Source organism: Sceloporus undulatus, chromosome 1 (assembly GCF_019175285.1).
Source record: "Sceloporus undulatus isolate JIND9_A2432 ecotype Alabama chromosome 1, SceUnd_v1.1, whole genome shotgun sequence".
Classification (NCBI taxonomy): domain Eukaryota; kingdom Metazoa; phylum Chordata; class Lepidosauria; order Squamata; family Phrynosomatidae; genus Sceloporus; species Sceloporus undulatus.
Genome location: NC_056522.1, coordinates 2,144,746 through 2,171,156, shown reverse-complemented (window position 1 = coordinate 2,171,156; position 26,411 = coordinate 2,144,746). Strand labels below are relative to the sequence as shown.

The 26,411-nt window shown below is 45.7% G+C and overlaps 1 protein-coding gene across 1 annotated transcript in view; it reads right to left on the bottom strand.

Annotated features, from left to right (window-relative positions):
- Positions 1-26,411, bottom strand: part of KCNK3 (potassium two pore domain channel subfamily K member 3) — a 110,935-nt gene that overhangs the window by 83,302 nt on the left and 1,222 nt on the right. The gene's annotated exons all lie outside the window — the stretch shown is intronic.

Sequence of the window (26,411 nt, the reverse complement as noted above, 5' to 3'; positions counted from 1 at the left end):
ACATGCAACAAAGGATCTAAATGATGACCCAAAGGAAAACAAAATTCTGGCAGGCAAAACTTTTGGTTCACCCTGAAGGCTGGATGGGAGAGAGAGAGGAGAGGGAAGTCAGTGCTTCCAGGACAGGATGCACTCTTGCCTTCCACCAGGGATGGGTCCCTTTTTAATCAGAGTTAAACCATCATATTTATATTGATCTAGGGTTTTGGGGGTCAATTTTTTGACTAAAATTTCTAGACTTATACATGAGTATATACAGTAATTAAAGCACTTAAAACAAATGGCCATCCATTCTGTCTGAAAACCTCCAAAGGAGGAGACTCCATCATCCTCTGAGGCAGCAGCATATTTCACGGTTGAACAGCTCTTACCATCAGGATGTTCTTCCGAAGGTTTAGGTGGAATCTCTTCCTCTATTTTGGATCCATTGCTCCTAGGCTTTTGAGGAGCAGAAAACCAGTTTGCTCCACCCTCAATGTGCTGTCCTTTCAAACATTCAAACAGGTTTATCATGTCGCCTCTTAACCTTCTCTTTTCCAGCCTAAAGATACCCAGCTCCCTAAGCTGCTCCTCATAGGGCTTGGGGGTTTCCAGACCCCAAAGGAAGAGAAACCAAAGGGCTATCCAGTCCAACCCAGTTCTGCCTTGCAGAAAGACACAATCCAGCCCTCTTGAGTCCATCCAGCCTCTGCTTTAAAACCTCCAAAGAAGGAGACTCCACCACTCTCCAAGGCAATAGTGTCTTCCATTGTCAAACAGTTCTTACTGTTCTGAAAGTTGTTCCTAAGGTTTGGGTTGAATTTCTTTTCTTGTACTTTGCATCCATTGCTCTGGGTCCTATTCTCTGGAGCAGCAGAAAACAAGCTTGCTCCATTCTCAAAATGACATCCCTTCAAATACTTAAACAGGGCTATCATTTCACCCCTTAACCTTCTCTTCTCCAGGTGAAACATACCCAGCTGCCTAAGCCATTTCTCAGACCTTCCACCATTTTGGTTGCTCTTATCTAGACACGCTCCAGTTTGTCAATGCTCAACTATGGACATAAACGTACAGAGTAAATGTTGCTGTTGGCTGCTATATTTGTCGTAATTCTTGGACAAGGAGAGATAAAGAAAGAGATGACATTTGTGTTATCACAAAGCCTTCAGTGGCAATTCCAAGCCCTTGCAGCAACATCTGAGTCCTATCCTAGAATCATATCGAGAATGAGTCTTTAAAAATATATATCTAGGATACATCACAATAACAACAAAAATTCAAAGGACTGTTCTGTATCGGTTGAGTCTCCCTTAAGTGAAATGTGTAGGACCCAGAGTGTTTTGGACTTAGGAGACTTTCAGAATTTGGGATATTTACATATATATAATGAATGATCTTGGAGATGGGACTCAAGTCTAAATATGACATTCATGTTTGTTTCATCTACACCTTATACACAAAGCCTGAAGGTAACTTTATGCACAATATTTTTTGGCATGGAACATACTTTGTGTACACTGAAGAATCAGAAAGCAAACGTTTCCCTATGTTTACCTGTTATAAAAAATGTGGATTTTGGAGTGCAGTGGGCCCTTCACATTCCCTGGAAAGTGGGGAAAACACACAATTTTTAAAACCTGGGGTTTTTTAATCTGAGAGGACCCCTCACTAGGAATCTCTGAGTCCCCATCACAACTCAATGGTCAAAATCTGCCAGAGGTTGGCCATAGAATCTCACTGAAGGACCCTCAAATGCCTAGAGAAGGGGTTTCTTTGGGAATCTCTAGGTCCTCCAGTCTGACTCTATGGCCAACCTCCAGCAGATTTGTCCTGGAGGACTGAGGGATCACTGAAGAGAATACCATATTTTCTGGTGTATAAGATGACTTTTTGACCCTTGAAAATTGGGTCAAAGGTTGGGGGCCGTCTTATACGCCGGGTTGAGCCCGGGAGCCATGTGTGCGCACACTCAGGCGCCAGCTTCTGAGGGGCCTTCGGAGGCCCCTTAGAAGCCGGTGCGCGCATGCACGGCCGGCTGCAGCTTCTCAGGAGGAGGGGGAGCCTTAGACGGTGAGTATAGGCTAAAGCCTAGATTTTTGTTTAAAAAGCTGGGGGTCGCCTTATACGCCAGAAAATGCGGTATATCAACTAAATCCATGAATAATCAAATCTGCAAAAGTCAAAGCTGCAAATGTGTATCTTGGAAATCCAGATAAAGGAAACTCAATCTGTTCCTGCAATTCATATTGTGTTCCTTGGGGCTGAAGGAAGGAAGATTCCTTACCATTTCATTAAAATTGATCAGAACTTGCATCCTTCTAAAAAGAAAGACGAGTTCAGAGGGAGGATCACCGTGTGATTGGCCAAAAAAACCTAGTTTCAGGAGACCCAAATACCAATCGGCTGAGGGGCCTATAGACTTTTAGAGGAACCCAAACCTGTTTGGATCTAAAGGTGACATGAAGAGCCATAAATCAGTAGTAAGTAGGGATCTCTAGTGTGAGAGCAGTCTGGAAGAGCTCTATGGTCCAAAACACTCTGCAGAAATGATCCTGTCTGAGACTGCTTTATGTGCCCTGGCCAATGGAGGAGCCCTGGTGGCGCAGGGTTCCATGCCTGGCCTGCAGACACTCACTCAAAACCATAAGGCTGTGAGTTCAAGACCAGCAAAAGGGCTCAAGCTGGACTCAGGCTTGCATCCTTCCGAGGAGGGAGCTCAAATGAGGACCCAGATTGTTGGGGGCAAATTAGCTTACGGTTGTAAACCGCTTAGACACTGCTTCTTAGGCGGTATTAAGCAGTATATAAACGAAGCTTGTTTGTTTGTTTTGTTTTAGAGGATTCTGAGAACTGCAGTTTGTGAGACATTTAGCCTTCTCTGTCAGAGAGCTCCAGTGCCACAATAAACAACAATTCCCAGGGATCCTAGCACTGAGCCAGGGCAGTTAAATGCTCTCAAATTGGAATTTTTGTTTCTGCAGCGCGTTTTGGACCTGTGTGGTTTTGTCCCCTGAAGGTTCATCTCTTTTTGGACAACAATTCTCCAAGCACTACTATGGCTGCTGCAGAGTTAAAGCAGTTTGACATCGCTTTAACTGCCATGGAGTCCTGGGATCTGTAGTTTGTTGTGGCACCAGAGCTCCCTGACAGAGAAGGCTAAATAGCTCAACATGGGATCTAGCCATGTTGAATTAGCTGAAGGGATGTCATATTAAGGAGGGAGCAAGCTTGTTTTCTGCTGCTCCAGAGACTAGGACCCAGAGCAATGGATGCAAACTGCAGGAAAAAAGATTCCACCTCAACATTAGGAGGAACGTCCTCGGAGTTAGTGGAGTCTCCTTCCTTGGAGGTCTTTAAGCAGAGGCTGGATGGCCATCTGTCAATGGGGATGCTTTGATTGGGAGTTCCTGCATGGCAGAAGAGGGTTGGACTGGATGGCCCTTTTTGGGGTCTCTTCCAATTCTATGATTCTAACAAACTCCAGATGCAAGGATTTCATAGCACTGAGCTGTGGCAGTTAAAGTGGTACCAAGCTGCTTTAATTCTGCAGTGCAGAGGCAGCCTTGTTGACGTCTAGGACGAGGAGGAGAGGAAAAGTGAAGATCATCTTTCTCTCCTCTTTTCCCACACTACCATGCCGGGCGTCTTCCTCACAATTCCCCTGGATCTGGGGTCCTTTCCCTCCTCCTTGCCATCCCCTCCTTGTCCCCACCGAGAGGGTGATAGCCATGTATTGACCTTTGGAGTTGAAAAAGTGAAGTATGAATCAGCCCTGGGAGGTCATAACCTCCCTCTCTCTGTTTCAAAGTTAAGCTCTGCCCATGACTCAACCATTCCTCCATCGTCTTCTTCGCTGCTGGCTTTTGCTAGCGCCTGACCTCTTCCTTCGCTTCCCTCCCACAACTCAATAATCCCACCTAATCTCTCCCGCCCTCCTTCTCTTCACATTTGGTTTCAAATCCAGCCTCCATCAGCTTTCCTGGATTAACTGCCTTGACCAATTTCCATGCAAGGATTTCGAAACATCAGCATCAGGGGCTGAGCCAGTGTCCTCTCCGAGAGCAAAGTGACGAAGGACTCATACAATCACAAAATCCTGGAGTTGGAAGAGAGCTCCCAAAGGCCATCTAGTCTCACCCCCTGCTCTGCAGGAATACACAAACAATGCAGAATCAGGTGATACCCATCTATTACTATGTTCCAGTCATAAGAGTCACCCCACCAGTTTTCAGTGATGCCTATTATGCCTATTTGCTTTGCTGAGTTAGGAGTTCAAGTTCATCTTGTTGATTGTTATTGTCCGTGTTGCTCTGTTCATTAGTATAAAGACATCTAAGACCAGGAGACATTCCCTCAGCTGCCTAGTTAAGGTTTTCCCCCTCCCGCTTTGTGCTATTTCCCTTGTCCTCTATACAGTCAGCCTGCGCCATGCGCAGGCTTCCCTTATGTATCTTTCAGATTATGCTGAAGCCGCAGTATAATTAAATGAATGGCGTGTGTGCCTGTGGTGCTGCATGCATCCACTCCATTGCAAAACCCTGAAATCATAGAATCCTAGAGTTGGAAGAGGCCCCAAGGGTCATCCAATCCACCCCCCTTCTGCCATGGATGAAGATACAACCAAAGGACTCCCAAGAGATGGCCATCCAACCCCTGTTGAAGGACCTCCAAAGATGGAGAGTCCAAGATGGTCTGTTACATTGTCAAAGAGCTCTTACAATCTGGAAGTTCTTCCTGGAGTTTATGGTTTAATTGGGTTTTTAGCATTATATCTATAGAGTGTGCCCGCGCCATAGGTGCACTTGCCATACGCGGACTTAAGGTCACATAGATGGCAAGCCCTAAAATGGTGAATGGGGTGCGCGCCAATGGCAGTGCAGCAGCGGACCCCATTCAAATGAATGGCGCTTAATCATTAGCAGAATTTGCCTTATGTGGGGGTCCGGAACGCATCCCCCGTGTAAGACAATGGCACACTGCACATTTTAATGCTTTGTGGCTGCATTTGCACTGCAGAAATAATCCAGTTTGACACCACTTTAACTGCCGTGGCTCAATACTATGCAATCCTGGCATCTGTAGTTCGTTGCAGCACCCGGGTGCTCTCTGAGAAGGTCAAATGTCTCACAAAACTGCAGTCCCCAGAATCCCGTCACATTGAGCCATGGCAGTTAAAGTGTTGTCAACCTGGATTATTTTTGCAGCGCGGATCCAGCCGTTGAGCCCATGTCCTTCTGCAAGTCCAGGACCTTCTGCTTTTCCTTGCAAGGGCTGCCTCTGCCTGCCTGGCCCAGCAATTGGAAATCACACACTGGAAACAGAATTGCCATTTGTTTTTCTTTTGCTAATTTTTAAAAACTCCTCTTGTGCCGCTTCCTTCCTTAATTTTTAAGTGTGAGAACATCTATGAGATTAAGTGTAATGACTGGGTCACCGAGTAACATTACTCCTTCCTCTGAAGCCATTATTGGGAGCTGAGTCATTTGCAGGATATTTTCAGCAATTTCTTCTACTCTTAATTGATTCTGGGCTTTTTTTAAGAGAGGATTTTATAGTAACACATTAATAATGTGTCACTAGCAAGCAAAGCGTGTAACAGGTTACTTATTAAAGCTGGGGAATGAGTAATGAGGGATGGTTTTCATTACAAAGTAAAATTAGTGCAAATATCTCAGCTTTAAAAGCAACATTTCTGGTATTTCGGTTTTAATAATTCAGGTGTTTGTTCATTTTTCAGGGCTTTTCAGAAAGGCTAATTGGGGACACAAAAAGACATTGCCTTGTGTCCCAGTCCAAGGTTTGGTTTAGGTGGCGAATCTAAATTCTGAACTTAAAATGGTGCTTCAAACTTAATTTAGGATTAAGATTCAGCATTTGAGTTATTGTCATTGGCTGCAGAAATAATCTGGTTTGACACCACATTAGCTGACATGGCTCAATGCTATGGAATTCTGGGAGTTGTAGTTTGTTTAAAGTGGGTTCAAACTGGATTATTTCTGCAGTGTGGATGCAGCTGTTGTTGCCGTCGTCACATGCCTTCAAATAGTTTCCAATTTATGTCAACCCTAAGGTGAAACTATCACAGGGGTTTTCTTGGTAAGGTTTGTTGGCCATTGCCTTCCCCTGAGGCTGAGAGAGTGTAACTTGGCCAAAGCCACCCAGTGGATTTCCATGGCGGAGCCAGAATTCGAACCCTGGTCTCTATGAACAGGACATGGAGCAATGGCCTTTGGGGTCTCTTCCAAATCTGTGATTCTATGAAAACAAGATACCATACACTCCAATTGCCATGACAATAAGCAGGAGCTAGGGATGGAGAGCCACCGTGATGTTGTGGTTTGTGTGTTGGACTGGAATTCAACCCGGATTCGAATCCCAGCTCAGCCATGGAAACGCACTGGGCAACCTTGGGCAAGTCACAAGCTCTCAGCCTCAGAGGAAGGCAATGGCAAACCCCCTCTGAACACATCTTGCCTAGAAAACTCCATGGAGTTTATCACACAAAGGATAAACAGGATTTAACCCCCCAAAATAGCATAATTACACTAAACAGTTTGACATGATGTCTCACAAAACCCACCATTAAAGCAGTCACAAAGAAGGCTTAATGCGCATCTCTTTACTGTCAGGATTTCAGCCACAATGTGTGTCCGACAGGGCTTTATTTGCGCAGCTATGTGTGATAATTACTCACCATTTTCGCTTTATTTGCAGGACGATTTAAATGTTCTTTAACCTCTCTTTAATGCCGAAATTGGGCCCCGTGTGATAAACTCCTATGATAGGTTTGTCTTAGGGTTGCCATAAGTCGGAAACAACTTAAAGGAACACCAAAACAGCAAACAGCATTTTCTGGACTTCTCCATAGAAACATCATTTTTCTGCACAGAAAATGCTGGTGGGTTTTGTGCAGCAAATAGTGTTGTCTGTGCAAAACAACCATGTGTTGTTGTTGTTGTTCTTCTTATTATTATTATTATTAATATTATTATGCTTTATTTATATAGCGCTGTAGATGTTGTGGTTTTTGCGCAGAATACGTTTTGCGCAATTTTGCGTGGGATATGTTTTGGTTGGGACTAGGCTCCCGGTGCCCTTGTGCTTTTCAAAGACTTTCTCACAGCCGGGAGAAACGGCTAAAATTACTCATGCGAGACGAAACCTAAGGATGACTCAATTCCCAGCATCAACACCCCCCCCCCCCAAAAAAAGAAAGTTTTTTAAAAAAGACAGTGCAGACTTCTGTTTTTGAAAGAGCCCAATATTCCAAAGCAAAAGCAACAGCTCTAAATCTAAGTCCAGAGCAAGGAGAGCAAATGCCGTATTACCCAGAGCAGAGCTTTTAAGAGCTGGAGATTTGAGAAATGATTTGGAAGCGGCTGCCCTGGGCTTCTGGCATCTCTGGCCCAGGAACCTCTTTGGCCAGAACTCCTCTCTCCTTCTGTCCCAGCAACGCAAATCAGGAATTAATCTGATTGCAAGCAAGAGTCAGGGGCTTAAACTGATCCCTTCCTCCGCGCCTCAAACGGCGGCCGATGGCGGGGGGAGGCTGTCCTTAAAAACGCTCTCTTTCTCGTGAACTTAGTCATTGGAAACAGAGATCCATAATTTCCAGGTTTTGGAGGCGTCAAAAGAAAAGCTTTTTGTCTCCACTAAGTATAGATAGATGGGATTTGGCAGGAGTGTGGCACATAAATGTGCACAATGGTGTGTCTGTGTGCAATACAAGTCCATGGCCAGGAATCCAGGGATGTCTTTCTCTTGGATCACACTCCTGGGGATCCCTAGGCCTCATTCCCACTTACAAATAAAGCGCTTTGCGATCTGAATCGATGGATCGGTTTGGCAGCAGAGCATGGTTCACACTACATTTGCCCCGATCGCACTTTTCTTGCTGTCAAACAAAATAAAATAACCCACTTGTGGTTCACATTGACGAGTGAATCGGTTCAATTTAAACTGTTTCAAGCAGGAGTCTCTCAAAATAACCCACTTGTAGTTCACTTTGGCAAATGAAAGCGTTTTCAGTGGGATTTACCCCAATCGCATTTACGTACTTCATTCGAGGGTCGAAGGGTGGGCAAACACAGGTTGTTAATTCCCGCTCCACTACCCAGCGACCCCTGATCACGGCATAGTAAATCAATTACAATCCGCATCTCATTCACACTGACACTGAATCAATTTGTGAATTCGATTCTTCAAATCAATTCTTTAAATCGATTCTGATCTACATCTGGGTTCACACTTGTGCAGAATCAATTTATCCAAAAAGATGCAGAAAAAAATCAGCATCAAAAAGATTCAGGTTAAATGGGCCCAGCGCATGCCCCCCCCCCTCCAAATCACTTCAGCAATTCAGTTCAAGTAAGAAGAAAGGTAATTTAAACCACTGCAAACCGATTTGTAAACCGGTTTAAAACATAGTGGGAATGAGGCCCTAGCATCCTTATGTAGACCCACCAGTGTGCTCCAAAACCTCTCCAAAAGACTAGGGAGCAGTGGGGAGATGTTGCACATGGCTCCAGCAAACGAGGGGTCAAGAATCCTAGAATCCAAGAGTTGGAAGAGACCCCCCAAAGGCCTTCCAATCCAAGCCCCTTCTACCATGAAGAAGGCACCATCAAAGCCCACTCTGACTGATGGCTATCCAGCCTCTGTTTAAAGACCTCCGAAGACCGCTCTCCAAGGCAATGTCTTCCACTGTCAAACAGCCCTTACTGTCAGGACATTCCTCCTAACACTGAGGTGGAATCTCTTTGCCTGTACTTTGAATCCATTGCTCAATATCCTATTCTCTGGAGCAGCAAAAAGAAAGCTTGCTCCTTCCTCAATATGACCCCCCTTCAAATGTTTAAACAGGGCTATCATGTCACCTCTTCACCTTCTCTTCCCCAGATCCATATCCCTCCTCCCAGGGCTTTGTGGTTTTGACCTTTCACCATTTTAGTCACCCTCCTTTGAACATGCCCCAGTTTCTCAATATCCTTTTTGAATTGTGTTGCTCCGCTCTGGGCCCACAACAAACTCCAACTCCCAGAATTCCATAGCCTTGAGCCAAAACAGTTAAAGCGGTGCCAACCAGGTTATGTCTCCAGTGTGGATGTAGCTAGAAAACACTGCAGAAATACCTGAATGAAATGGCCATGGAGAGGATCACAACTGGAAAAAGTGTTCTACTTGGAAGAGGCCATATTGTGTATAATGTTTATGTGTGTATTATGAGAAAATACTTAATAAAAATGACGTTTAAATAAAAAGGAATGGGCCGCATTATCCCACCATCCCTCCCCAATTCCTTAAGTGGAATCCAAAGCCTGGATGGTCCAAAGCTGTCCAGCAATGACCGGGAGACTGCAAAAGGGTCCCAGTGCCACCCAATAACAACAATAATACCAAAACTTAATAATTTCAGATGGTAACTTCCCGGATTCATAGAATCATAGAATTGTAGAGTTGGAAGCGACCGCAAGGGCCATCCAGTGCAACCTCCTTCTGTCATGCAGGAAATCCAATCAAAGCATCCCCATTGACAGATGGCCATCTAGCCTCTGCTTAAAGACCGCCTCCAAAGAAGGAGGCCCATCACTCTCTGAGGGAGCATCTTCCATTGTCAAACAGCCCTTACTCTCAGGAAGTTCCTCCTAATGTTGAGCTGGAATCTCTTTTCCTGGAGCTTGCATCCATTGCTAAATTCTTGGACAGACTCTGAATCATGGATGGTCCAAAGGACCAGTCTGTTAGACACAGCAGACTGTGAAAATGGGGGAAATTGGAAGTAATAACAATAACAGCAACAAGAACAACAATAATAGGACTATGCCATGTTATGCAATGATACCCCTCTGGTTTCTAGATTCTTGGATAGCATTTGAATCATGGATGGTCCAAAAGACTGGTCAGTTATGCACAGGAGACTGTGAAACCAGGGGAAATTAGAAATATAATAATAATAATAATAATAATAATAATGGGATTATGCCACATTATTCCTAGATTCTTGGATAGCAATTGAATTATATGGATGGCCCAAAGCACCAGTCCGTTATAGACTGTGAAACTGGGAAGAATTAGAAACAACAACAACAGCAACAATAACAACATTATTCAATGATCAATCTCTGGCTCCTAGATTCATGGACAGCATTTGAATCATGGACGGCCCAAAACACGAGTCAATTACACACTTGTGAAACAGGTGATAATGAGAAATAACCACAACAACAACAGGACTATGTCTTGTTACTGAATTACATCTTTCCCAGTTTCTTGGATAGAATACAAATCATGGCTGCTCCAAAACACCAGTCCCTCGTAGATTGTTGACACTGGGAAGAATTACAAACAACAACAACAACAACAACAACAACAACAAGACTATGTCACATTATTCCATGATATCACTCCAATTCTTGGATAGCCTTTGAATCATAGATGGACTACATGCAGTAGATGGTGAAACTAGGGAAATTTAGAAACAACAGCAATAACAATAATGGGACTGTGCCCCCAGGCTATTCAATGAGACCTCTTCGATTCCTGGCACAGGATCTGAACCCTGGATGGACCAAAGGTCAGTCAGCCACACATAGGAGACTATGGTCCAAAACACACTGCAGAAATCATCCAGTTTGAGACCGCTTTAACTGCCCTGGCTCAGTGCTGGGGAATCCTGGGAACTGTAGTTTATTATGGCCCCACTAGAGCTCTCTGACAGAGAAGGCAAAATGTCTCACAAAACGACAGCTCCCAGAAGTCTCTAGCATTGGGCCAGGGCAGTTAAAGCGGTCTCAAACTGGATTATTTCTGCAGTGTGTTTCAGACCTTACTCTTCTCTGTCAGAGAGCTCTGGTGCCACAATAAGTACAATTCCCAGGATTCCCTAGCACTGAGGCGGGGCAGTTAAAGTGGTCTCAAACTGGATTATGCATTTTGGGCCTCTGAAACCAATTCTAATGTGTTTATAATACTATTAGTAATGCTAATGATGGCAACAATTGCTCCAAATCCTGGGAATTGTAGTTTTATTGTGCCCCCCCCCCCAGAGCTCTCTGACAGAGAAGGCGAAATGTCTCACACAACTACAGATCCCAGATTCCCCTAGCATTGAGCCAGGGCACTTAAAGCAGTCTCAGAATGGATTATTTCTGCAGTGCGGATTGGACCCTGCTTGATAAACTCTGCAAAACACACAACTAAACAACTAAAGTTTAGGATCGGCCCCAAAAGTCCAACCATTACAAGGAGGTCTGAGGGTGCTTTGACTTCTTTGCACCCCCCCAAATCCCATGGGGATCCTAAGCATTTACGCACAAGGAAGCCTACCCATCTGCAAGGTATGCAGGGCAAGGATTGTGCTTGCTTCCAGGCATCTTGCACATGTTTCTTGAAAGAAGTGGATGGGCTTACTTGAGAGTAAATGCACTTGAGGATTGCAGTGGTGGATGCCATGTGCAGCACCTTTGAAGGGAATGCCCTCCTTCCTTTTTTAAAAACTAGAATCCTGGCCATGATGATGATGATGATGATGATGATGATGATGATTCTCCAGCCATCAGCCTAAATTTAAATTTCCTCAGAAACTTGCAAAAGAGAAAATAATTTAAATTATTGCAGAGAAGGAGATGGTTTAAACTAATGCAAAAAAGGCATAATTTAAGTCATTGCAAAAAAAGGATGATTTAAATTATTACAAAAAGGATACTTTAAACCGTTGCAACGAAGGGATACTTTACATTATTGCAAAAAGGACTAACTTAAATCATTGCAAAAAAGGGGATACTTTCCATCATTGCAAAAACAAAAGGGATAATTCAGATCGTTGCAAAGAAGGGATACTTTCCATTATTGAGAAAAGAGATCATTTAAATTATTGCAAAAAAAGGAGGATATTTGTTTGTTTGTGTTTTTAAAAACAGAGACACCCCCCTGCCTTGAAAAGCAACCCAACAAACTCATTGGCGATCGATTAGGATCCCGATTATCGATTATGGGGCGAAGGAAGGAAACAGTCCTTTGTCTCTATTGTTCTCCATCCTTTTTTTGGCATTCAGGGCAGGCTTCTGGCGCTACACACAAAGACTCTCACACACACATCTCACACCACACAACCCTCTTGGGGAGACGGAGCACAAGACACAAGAGACGGCTTTTCCGCCTCAATCTGCGCTTTAACGCGTCGAGGAACGCAATTGTAACGCGTTAAGAAACTGAATTGTAACGAGAAAGGAACGGAAAGTAACTACTTCGTTTTTTCCCTTTTTCCCTCGAAGGGAGGGATGGGGGAAACCTTCCCCTTCCACCGACAAGGCGGGGCACTCCAGAGGGGGCGGACTACAACTCCCATCAGCCCCCAACTAGCACTTCCCCCCTCTGGAGGGCCTCGCCTTGTCGGTGGAAGGAGGGGGGAAGAAAGGAGGACGAAAGCTCCCATTGACTGGTTGGGGCTGATGGGATTTGTAATCCAGCCCTCCCTCCTTCTGGCTTGGGAGAGGAAAGGCTCCCCAGGGACCCCTGAGGGAAAGAGAAAAGGGAAAGACAGGAGGAAAGAAAGGAGGAAATCCGGGCCCAAGTGGCAGGGAGTTCCCCAGGGCTCCAGGCAGAGGTTTCCCATTGAGTTCTGGAAGGCACCGATTCCCCTCCCAGAGACCCCTGGAAGGAGGAGAAGTTGGAAAGAGGAAGGGAGGGAGGAAGGAAGGAAGAGAGAAAGAGAGAGGAAGGAAGGAGGGAAGAGAGGAAGAAACAAGTAAGAAAGCGAGAGGAAGGAAAGAAAGAAGGAAGGAGGTGGGAGAGAGGAAGCAAGGAAAGAAGGGAGAAAGAGGAAGAGAGAGGGAGGGGGGAAGGAAGGAAGGAAGGGAAGAGAAAGAGGAAGAGTGAGAGGAAAGAAGAAAGTAAGGGTGAGAGGGAAAAGGAAGGAAAGAAAGAAAGAAAAGAGAAAGAGAGAAAGGAAGGAAGGGTGAGAGGGAGAAGGGAGAAGGAAGTAAGAAAGAGAGAGGGGAAGGGAGAAATAAGGAAGTAATGTGAGAGGGAAGAGGAAAGAGGATGCTGAGAAGGAAGAAGGAAGGAAGGAGGCCGAGAGGGAAGAAGGAAGGTAGAAAGATAGGAGGCAGGAAGGAAAGGAACAGAAGAATAACTAACTTTATTGCTTAAGTGTACCGAACGTCAGCCAAAGTGAAGTCGGGCAGACGACCAAGAGGTCGCTCGCGTCAGTTCATCATTCCTGTTTTAGCTGGCCAGTCTTCAGGCCTTTCGTACTACGGCCAGCTCGCTAGGCCCGCCCTCATGCCAAGTTAACGCGAAAACCTGTAACACGTGATATGACGTCCCTTCCATTCCAGTCCTTTTCCGAGTCGCCTTTCTCCCGCTCTCTCCCTTCATTTCCTTCCCTCTGCTTTCTCTCTCTCCCTTCCTTACAGCCGGCCTCCTCTCCCTAGCCTCCTGCCGCGTTCTCGCCAGTACTTATTGCCTTGCCCCTCCATCCGCTACCTGCAGTGCCTTCCATCTGTCGCGCCCTGACGCGCCTCCTTCCCTGCTACTCTTTGTCCGTCCGCCGCCCTCAATACTCGATTTGCCGTTCTTCTTTCGCACCTCCCTCGTTCCCTTCCCTCCCTCCTTTATTTCGTTCCGGCTCTTTCCTTCTGTCGTTTCCGGTCCTACCATGTGGTATGACGGTGATCGAAATAGAATCCGAGCGAACCACTTCCACTGGACCCGGCCTTGTGGGGCTTAGGCAGGACGAGGCCTGGACTCGGACAGGCGTCCCCGGAGAGGTTGTACTTGCCTGGAGCTGGCCCTGCTTGGCCCCGAGGCGCCTCCGCTCCTGGTCTCGGCCTCGGACTCGAGCGCGTCGAAGACGGCGGCGCCCACCAGCAGATAGTTAAGGTGCCCGCGTCGCGCCAGCGTCCGCACTTCTGCCGCTTCATCCTCCCGCTCGCACCCGCAGCCAGGCCCGCCGCAGACCCCGGGCACGACGCCCACGACGATGCCGCCCTCCGCCTCCGCCGCCTCGGCATGGTGCCTCCGCCGCCGGCGCCCAGCCTCCGATGGAGCCGCCACCGAAGAAAGAAGCAAAGAAGGAGGGAAGGAGGGACCAGGGGGAGGGAGGGCTGGGCTGGGAGGGAGGGAGGGAGCGAGGGAGGAGAGGAGCAGGAGGAGGCCGGGCGGCGGAGCTGTCCTTCAGAACCAGGGCCCCAGCAGAGAGCCAGCGAGCGAGAGGGAGGCTGACCCCGACCCTGGCACTCCCGGCCAGCCTGGCCCAAGAGCTCTCCGAGCTGTCCTTTCAGCACCAGCCTCAGGACGGGACCCGAGAGACTGGCAGGAGGACTTAGGATGGAAGGGAGTCCTGGGGGTCATCTAGGCTGACTCCCAACCCTCACACTCCTCCACCAGGTGGACCCAAGGAGTTCCCCTTCAGCCCCAGCCCAGGAGAGAAGGAGGCTGGCACGAGGAGCTTAGGAAGGAAGGAACCCCTGGGGCTTCTAACCTCACCCCCACCCACTCCTATGGGACAGACTAAAGCAAAGGACAGGCCTTGCCCAGAGGAAAGCATGGGAATACATAAGGAAACATAGCAAAATCTCCTATGTTTCCTGCAGGCAAATATTCCCCTTTGTTCACTAAGAGCGAGTATTCCCCATGATTCCCTATAGACAAGTATTCCGCTTTGTCTCCCTAAGAGCAAGTATTCCCCAATGATTCCCTATAAGCAAGTATTCTCCTATGTTCTCTATGGACAGATTCCCATGAGTTCCCTATGAGGCAGTTCCTCAATATACCCTATATTCTCCTATGCTTCCCTATGGCCAGTATTCCCCCAATGTATCCTGTGGGCAAGTATGTGTTTTCCTAGGGGCAAAGATTGTCCTTTGTTTCAGTATGTCTACTCCTACGCTAAGGTTGGTCCAAGACGGTCCCGGAGCTCCCCCTTCAGCCCCAGCCCCGAAAGAAGAGAGCCGTGCCCCCTCAGGGGAACCCCAAGGCCCCAGCCGGACCTCTTCTCCACCAAGGGACCCAAGAGGGACTGGAGTTCTCTCTTCAGTGCGCCCTCCAGAGGGGATAAACAGCCCCAGAGAGAATGGGAGAAGAGGAAAGAGGAGGACCATCTCTGCTGGAGGCTCCTTCTTTGAGCTGGATGGCCCTGTAGTTTGGAGGGGTCTTCCTTGCATGGCAGGAGGAGGTTGGACTGGATGGCCTTGGGGTCTCTTCCAACTCTAGCTAGGTTCTAGGATTCTAGTCTGACCACCAACCCTTCTGCCAAGGTGCAACCCAAGACACGCCCAAAGCTGTCCTTTCAATTGGGAGAGGACCCCAATCCAAGGCAGAGTACCACCCTTAAAGCATCCAACCCAAGACAACTGGTGCGTATGTGCTGCACCCAAAGACTGTTTAATCTGGAAAGTCAAAGAATCAGAGAGACCTCAATGCAACTCCAGTTCAACCCTTTCTGTCATGCAGGAAGACTCCATCCAACCCTCCTAGAGGAACAGAATCACGGAGTTGAAGGAGACCCCCAAGGCCATCTCTACTACCTCCCCCTTCCTGCCATGCAGAATACACAATCCAAGTCCTCCCGGAACAGATAGGCATCCAGCCCCTCTTTAAAATAGCCTCCAAAGAAAGACACTCCACCACAACCTCAAGGAAGGAATGTGTTTCACTGGGAACAGCCCTTACTGTCAGAAGGTTCTTCCTAATGTTGGGGTGGAATCTCTTTGTTGTAGCTTGCATCCATGTGTCCTATCTCTGAAGCAGAAAACAAGCTTGCTTCCTCCCAATATGACATCCCTTCAAATACTTAAAGAGGGCCATCATATCACCTCTTAACCTTCTCTTCTTCTCCAGGCTAAACACCCAGCTCCCTCAGTCTCTCCTCATAAGGCATAGTTTCCAGACCTTCACCATTTTGGTGGTCTCTTTTGGCACACTCCAATTTGTCAACACTCCTTTTGGAATTGTGGGGCCCAGAACTGGACACAGTGTTATTCCAGGTGAGGAATACGGATGGCCCTTGGCGGATCTCTTCCAGCTCTAGGATTTCATGGCAGAAGGGGGTTGGACTGGATGGCCCTTGGAGTCCCTTGCAGCTCAGGATTCTGGTTCTCATCCAGCACTTAGACCACTGCAAAACATTGGCCTCTTTTTCCATTCGAGTCTTAAATTAGATCCGGCGAAAAGGGCAGCTTGTTGCTGGGAATTTCTCTCCTCCTTACATGGAAGCATTGGGGACTGGCACAGAAATGCTTGAAGGGAAGTCGTACCCTTTTGTTTTACGACCTTTCAGCACCATCATTTAGCACACACACTCTATATTCCTATCTGCCAGCCAACAATGGAGCTTGACACATTCAGCGAGATGCAACCTCTGGCCAAGGAAAGCATCGCTGCCATAAATCTTTGAGTTTCCCAGGTTCCCGCCTGCTCTTGGCCTGCCGCTTGGCTGCCTCATCTGAACGCCTTTCCCATAAAGTCTAAAATTAGCAAGGCACAAGACTCGAATTGTGATCTCCCTTTCGGCGAGTAGCAATGGATACTGGCCAATGGTTGCAAAAGGGCAGCCATAAATGTGTCCTCTTCCACCTCGCTTGGGGTTTTGGGGACTTCATTTGGGGTGGATTTGCTTGGTTTGGCTCCATTCCCAAAATCAGAGAACTGGTTTATTTTAATTATAAAAATCTATAGGAGGAGATGGAAGAATAACTTCTTTGCTCAAGATCTTTTGCTTTAGTTTTTTCTAAAGTGCATAATGAGGCTTCCAAAATTGACAGCTCCGCTGAACACTTTTTAATTTACTGACTTCGTTAACATTTTATAATGGATTCGTTGAACATAAAATGGTCTTATGTTAATTCCTTACGTTTTTTTTCATTGGATATAAAAAATCCTAAACTGGGTGCCAAAATACATAATGCAGCAATGCCTTTTGCATGAGATAGTTTCCAATGTTTATATTGTGGTATAACATCTCTCTTAGGCAAACCAAAGGTGCACAATCATCTGTCCTAAGCTTTTGAAACACACATGTCTCTTCTTCAGGCAAATATATATTTTTAAAACATTCTTTAGGTGCGAAAGGAGAAACCTCAAAGTGTGGGACCCAGAACTGGACACAGGATTATTCCAGTGGGGCCGACCAAAGTAGAAGAGTGGCACTATTCTTCTCTTGATCGAGACACTATACTTTTACTGATGCAGCCTAAAATCGCATTGGCCTTGTTAGCTGCTGCATCACCTGTTGACTCATGTTCAATCTTGGTCTACTTGGACCCTAGATCCTTTCTCAAGTAGGGATGTAAGAATATTCTCCAAAATTCGAACAATAGAGAAAATGCAATTTCGAACATTTCTATTACAATCTGGAGAGGAGAATTCTGAATAATTCTCTATCAATGAGTAAGAATATTGGGCTAGTCATTTCGAAATGAGAGGGAGAGACGAATCCTTCATCTGACTCTCGATAGTCACTAATTTGCATATTGTTGTAAGAAAAGCTACCATTCTCCTGGAGGCTATTTCTTTTGTTAGGGTGATTTGCTCCAACTTGCTTATCAAGCAGCTTGCTTTGAAAAACAAAAGAGAACAAAAGGGAGGCTTCTGCCCTTTATGCCATGCTCTGACATTCAAGTTCTCCACAGAAAAGAAGAACTTGAAATCTCAAAACTATTATCAGGAAAGGTCTTGGCCACCGTTTTTGGAGTAAGACAGGTATTTGATGATAAAAAAAGACTAATCACTTTGATGAAATACAGTTAATCACTATGATCTGGAGATTACCTTGCAGTGGAGACCTTGATTGGGTTAGCCAAGGCCAAGAAATTCAAGTACCATACACACCACACACAACACACAATGCAAAATAAATGTAGGTTGCCTTAGCATCACCTTGAGAGAGCTTGGAGAGAGAGGTTTGTCATGTCCTGCCTCTGAGGGGCTGAGAGACTGTGCCAATTATTATTATTATGATTACATGACCTCTTGCATCACTATGGGAGAGGTTGCAGAGAGAGAGGGCAGGGAAATGTCTCACAATGTTGTAAGCTGCTCTGATAACACCACAGACTGCTGGGAACTGCAGTCTAATAAGGCGCACACTGAAGAAATAATCAGTTCGACAATACTTTAATGCTATGGAAACTCCTGGGATTTGTAGTAGTTGTGCCACCAGAGCTCTCTGAGAAAGAAGGCAAATGTCTCACAAAACTACAATACCAGATATTGTTGTTGTTGTGTTGTTGTTGTTGTTTTTTTCTCATCCCTGGCACAGACTCTCAGCCTCAAAGGGCGCACTGGCCCCCCAACAAGCCTTGCATGCCAGGAGAGTCCTAAAAGTCACAACACACGACAACAGCCATGTTCCAAGAGTCAGGGGAAAGGAGCTCAGGGGGCTTTGGATGCCATAGGAGCCCTCTGGGAGGCCTTGGGAAGTCCACTCTCTGGGTCTCAGAGGAAGACATGGCATGTCCTCATTGCAAGGAGCCCTCTAAACACAACAAAACCCAAACCCCCCCTTCTTGCCCCGTTTTGCCAGGGTCCTCCCAAGCACTGAGAGTGCCCACCAGAAGGCAACAAACATTAACAGCCAAGTGGGTCACCTGTCTCATCAGGATGACACTGGAAGATGGGACAAACCGAGGGTTTCTTTGGCATAAAGAGGAGTTTTGATCATGGGATGCACCCTGAAGCTGAGATAGTGTGACCCTCACAGATGAGAAGGGGAGGGGTTGGGTGCCAAGTGCAATGCTCTTCTGCCAAGCAGGATCCTGAAGAAGGAGCAGAGTGGGGGGGAGATGGCAAGCGTTCTGCCATGATAAAGCCACCAGGAAGGGAATACTTAGAGTTGAAGCTGAGAGGATGTGACTCGCTCAGGTCAGCCAGTGAATTTCTATGGTGAACTGGGAGGCTAGAGTTGGGGTACCCTCAGGACCATCCGTCCAACCCCCTTCTGCTATGAAGTAATACATAGGAATAATGGCATACAGAGGGCATGTAGTCTGACCCCTGTTCAACATCAGGAGGTACACGTAGATGACAACTGAAGGGGTGAAGCATGATACACATGCAGCATTAAAACTTTCAGCACCTCCACAGTTTGTGTGAGTGTGTATATATATTTTTATATATATATAATTATATATGCGTGTGTGTATAGATTGTAATGTATGTATGTATGTTAATTATTTACAAACCACAAAGAAGTGTGTGTAAGCACATACAATGCAGCATTAAACTTCAGCTGCTCCACAGTTTGTGTGTGTGTGTGTGTGTGTATAGCGTGTATGTATATGTATATGTATGTGTATATATATATATATATATACACACACACAAGATGCGGGCAAGCATAGGAATGCAGCAGTACACTTTCAGCTGCTCCACAGTTTGTGTGTGTGTGTGGGATATTCTGCACTACTCCTTGCCTATTATTATTAGTAGTATATTGTATATATGATTATTAATATTAGACCTTGAAGCACACCATGGGAGAGGTGACAGAGTGGATCCCATGTAATGCCGTCAATAGCAAGGGGGTTGGACTGGAAGGTCATTGAGGGTACCCCAAACTCTAGCCTCCCAGTTCACCATAAGAAATTCACTAGGCGTGACCTGAGCGAGTCACACCTCTCAAGCTTCAACTCCAAGGATTACCTTCCTGTAGGCTTTAGTCATGGCAGAACTCTTTGCATCGTCCCCCCACTCTGCAGCCTTCGCAGGATTCCTGCTTGGCAGAAAGAGCATTCCACGTGGCAACCCGACCCCGCCCCTCTCATCTGTGAGGGTCACAACACTGTCTCCAGCTCAGGGGCAATCCCATGGCAAAATTCCTCCTCTTGTGGCCAAGAAAACCTTCAGTTTGTACAACATCTTCCAGTGTCACGCCTCCTGATGTTGAACAGGGGTCAGAACTACATGCCCTACTAGTAATGCCCCATGTATTCCTATGTATCCTCAGAGCAGAAGGGGGTTGAGACTGATGGCCTGAGGGTACCCCAACTCTAGCCTCCCAGTTCCACCAAGAGAAATTCACTGGCGACCTGAGCGAAAGTCACACCTCTCAGGCGTCAACTCCTAAGTATCCTTCCTGGTAGGCTTTATTAATCATGGCAGAACTCTTGCCATCTCACCCCCACCGCGCACTTCTCAGGATTCCTGCTTGGCAGAAGAGCATTGCCACTTGCACACAACCCCGCCCCTTCTCATCTGGGAGGGTCACAAACTAGCTCAGCTTTCAGGGCATCCCATGAACAAAACGCCTCTTTATGCCAAAGAAAAACCCTCGTTTGTCCCAGCTCTTCCATGGTATCCTCACTGATGTTGAAAACAGGGGTCAGACACATGCCCTCTAGTAGCCATGTATTCCTATGTATACTTTCAAGCAGGAGGGGGTTGGATGGATGGGTCACTTAGCAGCATCACCTTGAGAGGAGCTGGAGAGAGAGTTGGTCAGGTCCGCCTCGTGAGGCTGAGAGACTGTGCCAATTATTATTATTAATGATTGCATGACCTCTAGCAGCCACACATGGGAGAAGTGCAGAGAGAGAGGGCAGGGAAAGTCTAACAATATGATAGCTGCGCTGATAGCACCACAGAACTGCTGGGAACGCAGTCCCCTAATAAGCCAAGCAGGAATCCGCAATTAGGAGCAGAGTAGGGTTGATGGCAAGAAGTCTCCAGAAGAAAACCATACCATGAAGGATACCTAGGAGTGAGTTGAAGCTGAGAGGATGTGACTCGCCCAAGGTCAGCCATGAATTTCCTAGGTGAACTGGAAGGATCCCAGCTCAAGCCATGTAAATCCACAGGGTGACAGTGGGTAAGTCACACTCTCCCTCATTCCTGGAAATCCTGCAAACATCTCACAATGCCAATAATAAGAATAAGAATAATAATAAAAAATAATAAATAATAATAATAAATAAAAAATAATAATAAGAATATAAGTTATGCCCAGCTCTTACTTCAGCCAAAAGGCTACAGAGGCAGCTTACAAATGAACTAGATATTTCCCTGCCCTCAGCTTGCAATCTAAAGGACAAGAGACAAAAGGAAAAGCGAATGAATGGCAGGGAAAAGTTCAGCATCACCAGTTGTCTGTGTGGTGTGGTGTTGTGTGTGTGTGTGGGTGTGGGTGGGTATATAGATGGGTGTGTGTGTGTGTGTGTTGTAGTGTAGGATGTATGTATATAGAGTAAATATATACAAAACACACAAAGATGTGGCGCGTAAGCATATACATGCAGCACATTACACTTTCCAAGCAGCTCACAGTTGAGTGTGAGTGTGTATATATATTTATATATATATAATATAAGGCGTGTGGTATATGTATATAGGATGTAGGTAGTATATAATTAAACAACACACAAAGATTGTGTGTAAGCAATATACATGCAGCATTAAACTTTCCAGCACACGTCCACAGTGTGTGTGTTGTGTGTAGATATACGTGTGTGTATATGTATGTATGGTATATATATAGTATTATATAACACAACACACCACAACACACACACACACACACACAAAGATGGTGACGTGCAAAGCATAATTACATGCAAGGCAGGCATTACACTTTCAGCTGCTCCACAGTTTGTGTGTGGTAACACCACAAACAACACACACATACAGAAACTGGGTATGTACACAATATAAATAACGGCTTCAACACTTGGCAGTAACACTATAAGTGTGGTGTGTGGATATCTGCAACTCATCCTTGCCTATTAGTATATTATTATTAGTATTATTATTAGTATTAATTATTATTAGTATTAAAGAGACCTTGGGCATCGCACCAGGGGAGAAGGGCAGAGTTGGATCCCATGTATTCACTCATAGCAGAAGGGGGGTTGGAGCTGGATGGTCCGTGAGGGCCTTCGAGCATTCTTGTGAGGCTGGGCTTTTTCCCTTTTTTCCCCCGTGTGTGTGCCCCAGGGTTGTTAAGCATAGAATGTGTGTGTTAAAAACCTTCGCAAAAACGGCCTTTTGAGATGGTAATTGAGTTTGAAATGCAAAATAAATTAGCGAATTATTCTCCTGTCTCTTATATGGTCATTCAAGAGAAATCTGTGAAAAAGATTTCGCTGGCTGCTGAAAAAAGGAGAGAAAATAATCAACCAGTTGGAAGGGAGATTTGGGGGAAGAATAGTTTTTTTAAAAATTCTCCTCAAAGTTTCTCTGACCGAGAAAAAAAAACAAGGGGTTTCACTCCAATCACTATGTAGAAAAAGTCTCTCATCAGCCAGCAGTGTCCCCCATAATGCCTAGAATCTCTGCAGTTATTATGTTCTGACTAGCCCGAATGCAGTAATTACACTTCGCTGTGCTGAAAATCCATTTTGTTAGCTTTGGCACCAAGCCTTCTACATCTATTCAGGTCAGTTTGAATCTTGATCCATCCTCCTCTAGGGACCTGCATTGTTTAAAGGGCTGTTAGCCGCCTTTGGAGTCCGATTTATTGGGAGAAAGGCAGGAATAAATTTCTAAAATAAAAAAAAAAAAAAAAAAAAAATAAATAGAAAGCAGTACAGATCTTAAACGGCCAAAAAAGGACCCAGAAGCCTGCATCCACACTCGGATAAAATAATTCAGTAGAAACCAGTTTAAAGGCCATGGCTGATTGCTGTGGAAGCGGGAACGGCAGTTTGGTGAAGCATGGAGCCTAACAAATACCCCAGGATCCGGAGGCATTGAGCCAGGGCAGGTAAAGGCGTCTCAAAACTGGGATTATTTCTGGAGTGGTTTTGGACCAAAACTGGTGTCAAACGGGATTATTTCTCCAGTGTAGATGCAGCCAGAAGAGAGAGAGAGAGAGAGAGAGAGAAAACTTTAAGATAACCAGAGGTGACATTGATTATACACTGAGCCGCTATCATGGTTGGTTTAGTGATCTCTTTGCCCCTAGCTTTGTACTCTGACTCTCTTTTCGCCATTAAGCAAGACCTGTCTATTTAAACAGGCCTCAGCTTTAAATGGTGGCGTACCGAAAGATCTATAATGAGGTAGCTAATATAAGATATGGATATGAAATTAGATATATACAGAGATATTTAATCTTTACTAACGCTTTCCATGCTTGTTAACTGTTTTAAATGTTAATGGGATTGGTTTGTTTAATTTTATAAATTGGCATATATACGTTCTGGCTAAATATTTTTAGCTTGCACTTGGGTCCCATATTACAAAAAAGGCAGGATAGGAATAGAAAAGAATAGAAATAGATATCTTGTTATTCTTTGTAGGCATCGCCTTCACTTTACCCCTGTTTAACCGGACCTTTTCAAAAAACGTGTACCCAGGCTTGAGGGTCCCTCTGTCTCTGAATTTTGCCACTTACGGCACACCAATAAAGGAATCAATACAGCCCAATATTTGTGGTCTATCTTAACTGATGTGATGTCCATGTAAACTTCTCCATTAAGAATATCGCCAGACTTTGCAATCACCATTCTTGGGTTGATTGTGCCTTTCCAACCAAGCCAGCCTACTCCGAGAGCTTTGTTTCCTGGCAAGGAGGGGCATCAGAGAGGACTTGCACCATTGTACTCCTCTGAGGCTGAGACAGTGGGATTTGCCAAAAACAAACCAGGGGAATACCAACTCTATAAGGATTTGACGCTGGGTCTCTCTGAGTCTACTCCAACCCCGAACAAACAACCCCAAACTACACGTGTCCCTTCATATCTTCAACTCAACTACTGACTTTCGAACCCCTCTGGTGGGGTTTTCTGGCCAATGTCTTAAGAGGGGGTTTGTCACTTAACCTCCTCTGAGGCTGAGAGAATGTGGCCTGTTCAAGGGCACCACATAGAATACAGAATCTAGAGAATTGGAAGAGACCGCAAGGGCCATCCAGCCCAACCCACATCTGCCATGCAGAACTCTCCAGTCAAAGCATCCCCCGACAATGAGCCATCCAACCGTTCAAAACCGTCCAAAGATAAGACTCCACCAACTTCCAAGGAACACAGCTGTTCTCCAAGGGAGTGGTCTGTCGCCACTGTTGAAACAGAACCTTACTGTCAGGAAGTTCTCCTAATGTGAGCTGGAATACTCGTTTCCAGGCAGGCTTGCATCCATTGGTTCTGGGTCTATATATTTAGACTAGAGGAAAACCAAGCTTGTTCCCCCCCTCAATATGACATCCCTTCAAGTATTTGAACAGGGCTTCACAATCCTCTCTTAACCTTCGCTTCTCCAGGTTAAACATCCCCATATGCCTAAGTCATGTCCTCGATAGGGATAGGGTTTCCAGACCCTTCACCAGTTTAGCGCACTCCATATTTGACACCAGGCCCTCCAATTTCGCAACATCTTTTTGAATTGGGGATACCCAGAACGGGAAGCAGGATACAGAGGGCACTATACTTTCCTCAAGCTAGACCAGGGAGGCCCAAACTTGGGACCTCGCATGACCTATTGACTCCTGTTCGGACTGTCTACTAGATCACAGATCATAAAATCATAGCATTAGAATAGACAACACAGGGGCCACCACGATTGGTGGACTCATGTTCAACTTGTGGTCTACTAGGACTCCCTAGATCCCTTTCCACATGTAAAGTCCGAGTTAGAACAGATGGCTCCCATCCTAGATCTGTCATTATCTTACATGTCTCTGTGTGTTAGCTTTGGCCCACTTTCTAATCTAGTCAGGCATTTGAAACTTTGACCTGTCCTCTGGAGTAATAGATATTCCATCCAATTTGGTGGTCAATCTCAAGACTTGATAAACTATGGCGCCCAATTGTGTCCGTCCAACGTCATTGATAAAGATGTTGAATAGCACAGGGCCCAGGACAGAGCCACCACTGGAACACTACCAAACGGTACACATCATGAGCCTGGATGAAGAAGAAGGGCCATTGCTGAGCATCCTGGTTTGAGTTTGAGTTTGGGCGGGTAGACCAGGTAAAAAATCCAAACCACAGGTGGATTGTGGGTAGCCCACATTTCACCACCTTGTTGTGCAAAGAATATCATGGAAAGTCCGTTTGGATAGCCTTTATTTTCCTAGTATTAACACATTTCCTCAGCCTTCAAATTTGCCGTTCCTATTACCTGGGTCCATTCTAAAGGCTCAACTGAAGTTTTAAGTTAATGCAATGCTAAAAAGTTTGGAACCAGAGGAGAAAATTACATGGGGAGGTGGGCAGAATTCTATTCAAGTGGCAATGCCCTGATTATTCCCCCACCCCACTTGCTACAAAAACACACACCGAGTCATATGGAGTGCAACAGTGCACACACTGTCATTCCCAGCTGGTGCATACCCACCGTCAGTGCACTTCCTCCACTGGGGCAGAAACAAACCTAAGTGTAAGATTTGACCATACTGATCATGTCACTCATACCCTTTGTACTCAACAGACTCTCAACAAGCACAGTGTGGCAGAGAGACACAAACCCTAAGAGGAAGTCCATGATGTAAGATTCTGCTTCATAGAATTATAGAATCAATAGAGTGGAAGAGACCCCAAAAGGCCCTGATCCAGTCCAACCCCATTCTGCACATGCAGGAACCTCAATCAAAGCATCCCTGACAGATGGCCATCCAGCATCTTTATACACAGCTCCAGGTAAAGAGACCTACTACACCCTAGAGACTGTGTTCCACTGCAAACAGCCCTACGGTCCTAATGGTTAAGATTGGAATCCTCTTTCCTGCAGATTGCAATCCCACGGCTCCGTGTCCTGGTCTCTGGCACAGCAGCAAATAAGCTTCCTCCCTTCTCAATATGGAACATCCCTCTCAAGTATTTAAACAGGGCATCAGACAGCTTTTAAGAGTCTCGTTCCCTCAAGGGCTCATGGTTTCAAGACCCTTCACCAGTTTAGTAGTCTTCCTCATTTGGACACATGGCTCCAGTTTCTCAAGGTCCTTTTGAATTGTGGTGCCAGAACGGACACATAGTCAGGGGGCCGGACCAAGAGCAGAATATAGTGACACTATTACTTCTCGTTGAAGCTAGACACTATACTTTATGAATGCAGCCTAAAATAACGCATTGCCTTTTTAGCTGGCCGCATCACACGCTCACGATGTTCAACGGGTTGTCTACTTGGACTCCTAGATTCCGTTCCCAAAGAGAGTCTCCTTAAGCCAGGTGTCACCCATCCTGTATCTGTGAATGCATTTTTTTCTGCCCTAAATGCAGTATCTTACATTGCTCCTTGTTGGAATGTATTTGTTAGTGTGGCCCCAGCGTTCTAATCTATTCAGGTCATTCTGAATTGTTGATCCCACACTGATGCAAGATCTTGGTGGGAAAGAATGAGAAAGGTCTATAAAAGATAAAAGCCAAGTCTCAAAACCTAGTTTTTCCCCATCGAGGCATGAGCGGAGCAGAGGAAGGAAATATTCCTGTCCAAACCTCGCTGGTGTCCCTGTCACGTCCTTCTCCGCCATCGCTATCGCTGCCAGAGATATCTCATTG